This window comes from Lontra canadensis, unplaced genomic scaffold (genome assembly GCF_010015895.1).
Source record: "Lontra canadensis isolate GAN:19392208 unplaced genomic scaffold, GSC_riverotter_1.0 scaffold65, whole genome shotgun sequence".
NCBI lineage: Eukaryota > Metazoa > Chordata > Mammalia > Carnivora > Mustelidae > Lontra > Lontra canadensis.
Genome location: NW_022631059.1, coordinates 1,587,869 through 1,598,441, shown reverse-complemented (window position 1 = coordinate 1,598,441; position 10,573 = coordinate 1,587,869).

Sequence of the window (10,573 nt, the reverse complement as noted above, 5' to 3'; positions counted from 1 at the left end):
CTGGGGGCCGGAGGCAGGGACCACCAGGGGCTTCCCAGGCCGATATGGGGGGGAAGAGAGAAATGGGTCTGGAGACAGATTTCCGGGCAGCGGTTCCACACACAGGCATCTCCTTCCACAACGTGGGGAGGGGACTACAGTCATTGATTCCTTGACACATGCCTCCTAGACGCCACTGTGGGCCAGGCCTGTGCTAGGTCTGGGGACATGTGCTAACAGGGGAAGGTGACAGGAAATACGGAAGGCCATGAGTCAGGAAGCCAGTACCAGAGTGGCACAAGGACAGTCAGCAGGGTGATATAGACATGCTGCCTAGGAAAGGGAGCCAGGAGGGCTTCCTAGAGGCAGTATCATAGGAGCAGGCCTAGTTAGGCAAGGCAAAGTGAGTGCCCCACAGGATGGCTCAGAACTGGGTGTCACCTATGCTGGGCCAGTTGCCTCGTTGTCCCACTGGCTAGTGGTGCAGACACAAGGCCAGGCTGGTAATGTTCACACAGAATGGCTTTGGTCCTTCCTCTGTCCCCTCCTGCCACATGGCCTCAGGCCGGCCCTGGGGTTTGGGTTTCTCAGCTCTGTGTCCTTTAACGAGGTATTGCAAGGACCAGGGCCTGGGGAAGGAGGGCTGGCCCAACCTGGTCCACAGAGCAGGAGGGACACGCAAACAGAGAAGAGGAGCCTTTGCGGGACGACTATGCAAAGGTCATCAGCAGACACCCAAGGACAAGATGCCTCAGGTCACACGCCCCCTCGGTGTGTGGAGCTGGGGGTCCCCCAAGCCGGCAGGGAGAGTAGCAGAGCCCTCAGTCCTCTGTCGGGAGGGTGAGAACATCCCATCCGCAAGGACACTGCTAGGCGTGTGCCAGACCGCAGCTGGTGGTGTGGTCCGGTTCCCACCTGTGCCACCCCGGTGTTCAGCCCATGAGTCCTGCCATCCCCCGGAGGTGAAGCCCGAGCAACACACCGGCCAGCCCGTGGGTGTGCGGCTTCCCTCCCGGCCCTGCTCCCAGCCCCCAGCAAGGGTCTCGCTTGCGGAAGGCCCTCCGTGGACATCTGTGGCCTGGGCGCCTCAGGGACTGTGGGATTACTCCGTCGAGCAGTCCCTGAACGACTTGATGACTTGGTGGTCTGAGCAGTGCCATTGGCTGTGACAGCCTCGTGCAGGCCATCCTCACCACCTGCTGTGTCTGGACAGTACAGCCTGCCCGCCCCTGGGTACCCTGTCCCCGCCGCTCTCCCTCAGACTCTCACACACCTGTCTTGGCTCTCCTGCACAGGGGGCAGGGCGAGGGTGGAGGCCATCCTCCCAATTCTTTCTGAATGGACTTAGAATCTGTAGCAAAGTGGGCCTTGAGGAGGCACAGCCCACCCCGTGGCTGCTTCCCTCCCCCACAGGACCCCTGTCTCCGGCCCACCTCTGGCAACTTCCTAATGTTGACTCACTGAGCTTGCACACAAATGTGGGGGGTCTGCCCCTTCCCAGGGCCTTCTACCCCCCCATTTCCTCCGCTGGCCTCCCAGTGGTGCATGTCCCTGTGCTCCAAGGCCTGGGAGCCCCATCCCCCAGCTCTCCTGGTGGCGGTGACGTTTCCACATGCTTGTCTTCCGGGTCTCCCTGCCCCTCTCTCAGGAGCGTCCCTCCCTGGGCTGGCTGCCTGCTCTTCACGCGTCCCCCAAAGCTTCCTGAGAAAGGTGCTCGGACCCTTGACACCTGTAGGTGGCTTTAGGCAGCCCTCTAGTGAGATTCACCGCATAGAGCTTCCCCAGAACGTGCAAGGCCGTGCTGCTGTCACATGTGTCCTTGTGGGGCGGCCACCAGACCTCTTCACATGGGACCCGGGCTGCTCTCAGAGCCACCGGGCCTCCTGGATTCGAGGCCCCTCTGGCCTTCCCTGATCTGACTGTCAAGGCCACCCCACCACCTGTCTGCCAGCTGAGGCAGAGGAGACGGCGCGGTGTCCCACTGCTCTCCTTCCCTGGGTCCTGGGAGGGGGTGGCGGAGCACATGCTCGCTCAGTCGGGATGGGTTGGAAATCACCCCCTTACTTTTGGGTTTGAAAGGCATTTTTGGAAGGAGTTTTTTCTTTTAAGATTTTACTTATTTATTTGAAAGGGGGAGAGAGTGCATGAGCCGGGGGAGGGGCAGAGGCAGAGGGAGAGGCAGACTTGCCGCTGAGCAGGGAGCCCCATGCGGGCCTTGATCCCAGGATCCTGGGATTATGACCTGAGCCAAAGGCAGATGCTTTACCAACTGGGCCACCAAGGTGTCCCTGGAAGGAGATCTTATAATTGCAGGAGTTGCTGACAAATAAAGTCAGATTTCTAGCTTCCCTTAAAAACGGTGGGTCTTGGGACGCCTGGGTGGCTCAGTTGGTTAAGCGGCTGCCTTCGGCTCAGGTCATGATCCCAGCGTCCTGGGATGGAGTCCCATATCGGGCTCCTTGCTCAGCGGGGAGCCTGCTTCTCCCTCTGCCTCTGCCTGCCTCTCTGCCTGCCTGTGCTCATGCTCTCTCTCTCTCTAACAAATAAATAAATAAAATCTTTAAAAAACAAAACAACAAAAAAAAAAAAACGGTGGGTCTGACAGCTCCGGACCCAGCACTGCCTAGGGCATTTAAAGCAATGTGTTCTTGATAAGCCACTTAATTTTCCTGAGTTTCTATATATTTATCTGTAAAATAAAAACTTAACTTTGAATTTCTGAAGAACAGCCCAGGGCAACAGCTGTCCCTCATACCCAGGAAACATGCTGTCCGCACCCTGCTGTCCCCACCCCCTGCCCACATGGACACAGCTCTCCCCACCAGTGAGTCTGCAAGCCCCAGGCCTGGAGAGTTAGGACAGCGGTGGGAAGGACTGGGACCCTTGCCTGTCCTCTCCACCCTGGCCGTAGTTTGCCCAGGACACCTGGATGATGCATTCACACCTGCTGTTGGTGCTGGGGACCCAGGCTGCCCTCACGGAGCTGGCGTTCTTGGGGGCCAAGCCAAGGGCACACAGGTTAGAGATGGAGTGCGGGGAGGTAAAGTAGGGAGCGGTGCGTGGTATGCTGGGGGCGGGGGCTGCTCTGTCACTTTCACAGGGTGGCTGGTGGTTGCAGATGACCTGTCTGATTGGACGACATCAGAACAGAGAAGAAGGGAGGGCTGGGCTGTAAGGGGCCCAGAGGGAGATCATCCAGATAGTGGGAACAAGTGAAAGTCCTCGCAGGATTTTGAGCCCCAAAGCCCAGAGAGGAGCAGACAGCGGGAGTCACAGCCAAGCCAGCAGGAGCAGGTGGGGCTGCTGGTACTTCCAGTGGCCCAGGGTGGGGGTACGGGACACGTGTGGCATTCAGGAGCCTCCCGGCACTGTGGTGCCTACCATGTGACCGTTACGTGTGTGGACAGCGCACCTAGCCCAGCCTGAGGAGGCACGGCAACCGGGGGCTCAGTCCCTCAGGAGTGGGGATGGGGGTCACATCCCCAGGGAGGCCCCCAAGACCTGCAGAGGTGACAGCAGAGGCGGGGTGCGGCTGGACAGGCAGGCTGGGCGGCAGAGGAGGGAAGGAAGGAGCAGCAAGGAAGGAGCAGCAGCTGAGCCCCGAGAGCAGCTGTAGTGATGGGGCTGGTGTGCCTACCTCCCTGTCGGCGATCTCCCCCCAGGAAGCGCAGCTGGGGCACCCCGGAGGAGCCCCCACGTGCAGGGGAGACCAGCTGCAGCACAAGGATAGGCCTGTGGCCGCAGAGTCTGATTGTGAGGGCAGGAGGCTGAGGTGACCTCCTGTGGCCTGAGGCTCTAACTCAGACTTGGTGAGAGCAGCAGAGACGGTGGGAGGTAGGGGCACCCGGGTCTGGCCATTTCTGCCCCGTGTGGGGCTTCTCCACTGGACACTCTGCTGGGTGGGCAGAGACTTGGCCAGATCTGCACAGCGGCTGGCAGCTCCCGGCCCAGCCTGACATCCCCCACGGGAGTCACCCCCAATAATCCGCACCATCCCTGGTCTCGGCACCTGCTTACTGGAGAGGCCAGGCTGGGAGCCTGTGGCTGGGACTTTGTGTGGCGATAGGCAAGGTCACCGGGAGGGCTTGTTTACTGGCTCAGCGACTACCTGAGGTGCACACGTAACACTCTGGCTCTGCCCGGACGGTGGGCAAGTTCCTCAGCGGCCCTGGTCTTCATCTCCGGTCTGCCTGGCGCCCAGACCCAGCGCACACTCGACAGTGACCAGTCTCCGCTGCCATGATGTTCCCTTCAAGCGCCCATTTCCAGGTATTTGCCATCCAGGCCTTAATTTTCCACTCAGATATTAGAATGTGTGGTCTGCGAGCATCAGGGCAGGGGCAACGACCAAGGGCTGGGAGACTCGGAGCAGAAGATCGGGGTTCCGGGCGGCGGCCCCGCGGGCCCTGTCCTGTATCCCCAGCCGCGATGAGGCCTCTCCCCACGCCCACCGTCGGAGAAGCCTCCCTGTGCTCCACGCATCTGAACACAGAAGTTGGGCCCCGGGGCAGCCTCTGGCGGAGAGCGGGTGCTCGGTGCCGAGAAGTTCGCCCGAGCGGGGAAATGACGCTCATCCCGGAGGGAGCCAGGCACCGCGGACACCCGAACACCCCGTCCCCAGATGACATCAAGCTGGGGCCGGGTCATCATCGCACGCATGGCGGCTGGAACGTAGAGTGGTGCTGCCACTCTGGCAAGCACCTGGCAGTTTCTCACACTGTTAAACTCACCATTTGGCCGAGCAATCCCACCCCAGGCTGTACAGCCGGGAGGAGGACAAACACGTCGGCGCGAGAACTTGTGCACAAGTGTCCACAGGCGGCGGCGGTTCTAGGAACGGAGCGGAAACGACCCACATGTCCGTCAGCCGGTGCAGACAAATGCGGCTCGCACGGTGGAGTATCGTCCAGCGGTGAGGAGGGCGTAGTGACAAGCGCCGCGGCATGGAGGAGCCTCGGGAAGGTCTCTGAAGGAGGCCCAGTGCCGGGAGCCGGTCACGTAAGACCACAGAGCATCGGATTTCGTTGAAGTGAAATTTCCAGGACAGGCAAACCCACCGTAGCTGCCTGGGTCTCAGGGGAGAGGGCGTGTGGAGTGACTACTAGTGGGCAGAGGTTTTGGGGTTGGGATGAAACGATCCTGAATTATATGCTGATGGCCGCACAGCTCTGTACTATGACTAAGCGCCACCGGACCGTGTATTTGAAATGGGCAAACATTACGGTATGTTACGTCTCAGTAACATTTTTAAACAAACAAATGAATAAGGCATGAATTCCAGGCCAGCCGGTGGCAGAGAGATCGGATTCCCGAACGTGTGCCCTGAGCTTCCACAGTGGGTGCCGAACACCATTCGTGAAAACACTGCCCTCAAACCCACCGAGAGTCCCAAGGCAACTGTGGCACTCGTGTCCCAGGCCTCGACAAAGACAAACACGTATTCCCATACGTCTGCGACCGGAGGAGCAAGGTGAGCCACGGGACATGTGTTTCAGGCGTCGATCGCCCCTCGTCTGGCTGCTGGTACCTGCTGGAAAGGCTGGAAGCAGCTCTGTCCCCAGAAGCCGACTTCTGGAGTGCAGCCCTCGCCGGAGCCCGGCCCACGTGCTGCCCTGTGTCCGCGTGCGTACCTACAGGCTCCTCGTGCACATTGTGTCCGGTGACCCAGTGCACGAACCCAGCCTTCGCAGTCAGGGTGGCTAAGGCTACGACAGGAGGGGCGGTTTACAGTGTCACCACCTCAGACCTTAACACAAGTAAAAATGCCCACATTCCTGGCAAAATGCTTTTCTCCCGCACACTCCAGCCTTTTCCAGGGCTGTGAGAATGTCTTAGTAAGTGTACGAGGGACCCTCGGGTTGGCCCATGGAGCACTGTCAGGGGAGTTCAGGCTGTGGGAGGCTGGACCGCCTCTCCCGACCCCCTCCACCGCACGCAGCGCTTCTGTTTACATGACCTCATCCTTGGGGCCGCGGCTCTTCCCCGCCGGCACAAAGACCAGTGCCCAGCCTTGGAGTGGACTCAGAGCTGGCATCCTAGGACGCTGCCAGGTAAGCCTGTGCGTTACCATGGCAACTGCCTCAGCTGTGTCCTGCATCCTTTGCACAAGGTCAAGAGAGGACAAAGCCCTGAAGAAGTAACTGCTTTCCCGAAAGTCCAGCTCCAGCCTCAAGGGGGTCTGTATCAGAGGCGCCTTTGAAGGGTTAGAGCACAAAGGTCACTTCGGGTTCCTGCCCCTCAGGGCTGAGTGTCCAGGTCAGCAGCCTGAGACACCTGAGTCCCAGCCTGGCTACTTGCTGGCTGTGGGGCCCCGGCGGGGCACATGTCCCAGGCTGGTTGCCTCAGCTGTGCGGTGGAGTAGCCACACCTCCCAGGACTGGGCCGGGGCTGCAGGAGCAGAATGCATGGCCCGGCAGGCACTGGTCGTGGCACAGGCAGCTCAGTCCACACTGGCTCTTGTGGGCACTTAGTAAAAGCACAGTGGGTGGCCCTGGAACAAGGCTCTCGGTATTCACGTTCCTTCCAGGTGTAACAGACAGGGATTCAAAAGTGCTCGGGTCATGAGTGGTCAGCCCCATGGAAGCCCACAAACGTAATACCCTTGTGTAACCAGCAGAAGTGGCCGGCGCCCCAAAGCCACCCAGGCTCCTCCTGGCCATGAGGCCCCAAGGGACAGCCACCCTAACAGCCCACCTGTGACTACACGTGCCGGGGGTCGGGCCCTGTGTTCTCTGTGTCTCTCTTCCCCGCTGCCTGTGCGGCCGAGGCTGGCTCAGACTGGGTGCCCCGGAATCTTCCAGCAGGGAACATGCTGCCATCAAGGATCCAGGCTCCTGCCCGCGGGCTGGCTGGTTTCCGGTTTCACTGTGAAAACGTCCCAGTGCCGATCCCCTGGGGAGCAGACACATGCACCCCCACTGGGTCCTTAGAACTTTTATCGGCAAATAAAAAGAACTACCAAGCGCATGAGCCCCTACATTTCCCTTCCCCATTCCCACATCCCCTTTCTTCACCTCAGCCATGGTGCTGGTGACTTGGTCATGCCTTCTCTCCACCCCCTGGGAACCGCCTGGAGGGAAGGTCCAGGGGACCGGCAGGCAGCCCAGGGAGGCTCCCTGCTCTGGGCTTGCTCCTGGTCCCTGAAAGCTGAGATGGACAAAGAGGGGCGAGTCCCCCTCCAGGCAGGCAGGACGCCGAGCAATGCAAGCTGCAAAGGGCTCTTCGGGTGGTGGCTGCACGGTCAGTGGCCCCAACATCTGGCAGGGGGAAGGAGGCACCCAGGGGCACGAGTAGCTCCCTGTTCGTTCTGTCCTCAGCCTCTCAGGTGGGTTCCGGACCCACGCTCTCGCTGGGAAGACCACAGCCAGGAGGTGCTGGGCCGGGCTCCAGCCAGGTGTGCTGACCGGCCCGGGCGGTGGAGACCCAGGAACGTGCCCCCGCCCCTGCCCCAGACTCTCCAAGCCCCTGCAGCAGTAACGGGGCTGACCGCCACCAGGAGACATACACCTGCGGCCTCCTCTGGTGCCCTATCCCGTTCCAGGACCTCGAAGGGTTCTCTCTACATTTCTGAGGGGCAGCTCCACTCCGGGATTTCTAACAGGTCTGCTCAGCCCTCCGTCTAGTGCAATGGGAAAGGTGGGTATGGCTGCTCACTGGGGTCTGGATGTTTGCCTTGTATGTCTCTTCCCCAGCCCTGGCTCCCACACACCAGAACGCACAGCTGGGGGCAGGAGGGAGGTAACAGGCAGAAAAGGGTTTGGGGAGGGGGAGCAATATGCTTTACCTACTGATGCTCAGGAACCTCCAGGGAAAACAGCCACATGGGACCCTGGGCTGAGGCAATGGGTCCAACAGGATTCACAGAGATAAGGCTAGACTGTAGGGAGTGTATTCCTGGCGATGCAAGAACAAGACCCCCCTTCCTGTCTTTACTCCCCAGCCACACAGGTGAGCCCTGAACACACCCTCCCTGCACCCCTTTCCCCACCTACAAGACCTCCTACCGAGCAACAGCTTCAAAGCCAGCCCTGATTTCCCCACATAGCCCACCTGTGATCCCTCAGCTCCCTACCCCTCCGCTGGGCCAGGGCCCTCCAGAGGTGAGCATCCGCCCTCCCTAGTGCAGGACAGGAGGGCGTGGGTGAGGTCCTGCCCTGCTGGCATGCTCCCACACTTCAGGCCGCTGCCCTGACTTTTGCTCCATGAGCCAGCTGTTACTGACCTATCTTTGGATCAACTGACCGGTTGTGTTATGTTCCTGGTAAGCAATAAAACCTACAAGTCCCATGGTCGTGGGGCTCATTCTTGCTCAGGTAGACATTAGAGGAACAGTGACCTTCTGAGAAGTGCCTCTCCTGCGGGAGAACTTGCCAGACTGTGATGGAACCCAGGGCAGTGTCCCGGGGCCGCATCGTCACACCTGTCCTTATTAAACACCATGTACACACAGTAGGTGCTTAGTAAGTGGTCACGTTTGCAGTGGAAACCTCACTAGCTGCCTCTGGGGTCCTCAGCACACCCATTCTCTTACTGGGTGGGCCCAGGGCGTGGGCTCCCGGCACCTGCCAGGGTCCTCGCAGCCACCAATGAGATGGGCAGGACAGCTACAGTCTCTGTTTGGCAAACGGAGGAACTGGGGGAGTGAGTTTCAACTACTCAGTATTTCCCAGCTTCTCATCTGTCTTTGTCCCCCTGGCGCACGCGTGTAAGGCTTGGTGATTACAAGTGGGTAAGCACTGTGAAAACCTGTTTAGAGTGGATGTACTGAACGGGTGTGCCCCACCCTGGGGCACAAACCGGACCAGTGGCCTCCTAAGTCAGGCTTAGGTCCCATCGCAACTGCTCCCCTTCTCCAACCTTTTGCAAGTGCCCTCCACTTTGGACGAGACACCAAGGAATGAACAGTAGGGCCAGCATTCCTGGACCTGTCCGCCCTGTGTATTTTTAGCCTCTGCCTTGCCTGGGCATTTGCCCCATAGCTAATGTCCTCAGGGAACCACGTACTTGCACCCCAACGGGTCTGGCAGGCTCTCAGGGGTCTCCGGAACTCCCCCCGCCCCGGTCCTGAGGCTTCAGCTCTAATTCTCTTTTCCCAAGACAGAACCAACTTCTGTTAGTGAAGACTGCATCCCCACCTCCACCCCAAAGAACTTGGGGCTCCAAAAACCAGGATCTGGGAGACAGAGAATCTGTGAGGTTGGGCAAGTCATATTCTAGACCCATAAAGTGCGGGGGAGGATGGCCTCGCTGTAAGGGGGAACAATCAGGAGACCTGGGGTGGCAGCTACTCGGGACAGGTGCACCCCGGGGAAAGGCTGTGCTAAGGGAGAGTCCCATCTCACTTCTAGGAGCAGGACACCCCCATCCCCAGAGATCTCTCCTAGTGGGGCTGGACTAGTTCCACAGCTCTGACCCTCCGCACCAGCGCAATCTTCTCACGTGCCAAGAACCGATTCTAAAACGCACAGGTCTTAGATGCCTCCTGAAGACTTTTCCACGTCTGCTCCCTCCTCGCGCTCCCTGTTCCCAAAGACATTACTGTTCCGGTCCTGGATGTCACCGGGTGCTGGCGGGAGCCTGTCCCGTGCAGAGTCTCCATCCTCCCCCACCAGAGGAGGGGAGTCGGAGGCCGGTCCGAGCGGCGGGTCACGTTCTCCGCAGCGGGTCGTTCCCTTGCTTGACACTCACGGTGAGAAACACACTTTACATCTTGGCCGACCCCAGGGTCAGCAGTCACACGTGTAAGCGGTCCCCTGCGGGGGATGTTCTGGCATTTTCTAGGTTACCCCGTTTCCTTTCTACAAAATGCCGGCCCGCCTCCACCGACCTTCCTGCGGCACCCGACACTGGCCCCGCATCTGCCGGGCCGGAGCAGGAGGGCGCCCGACAGACCCGCGCGCGCCGAGCCGCCGACCAGCCAGGTCCCGCTGCGCCTCCCCGGGCGGACGCCCAAGACGCCCAGGACGCCGGCGGGCAGGAGCCAGGCCGGCCGGGCCAGGCGGGGCCGCGAGGCGCTGGAGGCGGGCTGCGATTTGCGTTAAGGGGCGCGAGGCCGCCGCAGGTGTGGGGGAGGGGGACTGAGAGGCGCCGCGCTCAGCACTTTATATTCAGCGGCTGACGCGCCGGAAGCGCTCCCGCCCGCCGCTGCCGCGGCGCCCCGCGCCCACAGGGCCGTCCCCGCCTCCCCGCCGCCGCTCGGGCCCCGGCCACGGCACCCCCCTTTCTCTCAGCGGTCAGGGACTCCTGGCCCTCCGGGCCAACCTCGAGGGACAGGGACCCCGAACCCGCAGTCGCCTCCCGGGACAAGGACCCCGACCCCCGCCTCCGCTCGGCGGGACAGGGACTCCCGGCCCCCCCGCCTGCACCGCGCGGGATAGAGACCCCGAGCCCCGCCTCCGCATCGCGCTCAGGGACCCCGGCCTGCGGGCGATGGAGAAGGGGCGGGCATACCCCGGCCGGGCGGCCTTCCAGCCCGGAGCAGGGGAAGCTGTCCTGGCCTCTTCCGTAAGGCAGATGCCTGACTGGGGGTCCACCGCTCGCAGGCTCGCCGCACCGCGACCCCGCCGGGCCCAGGCGCTCCGCCCCAGCCCCGCCC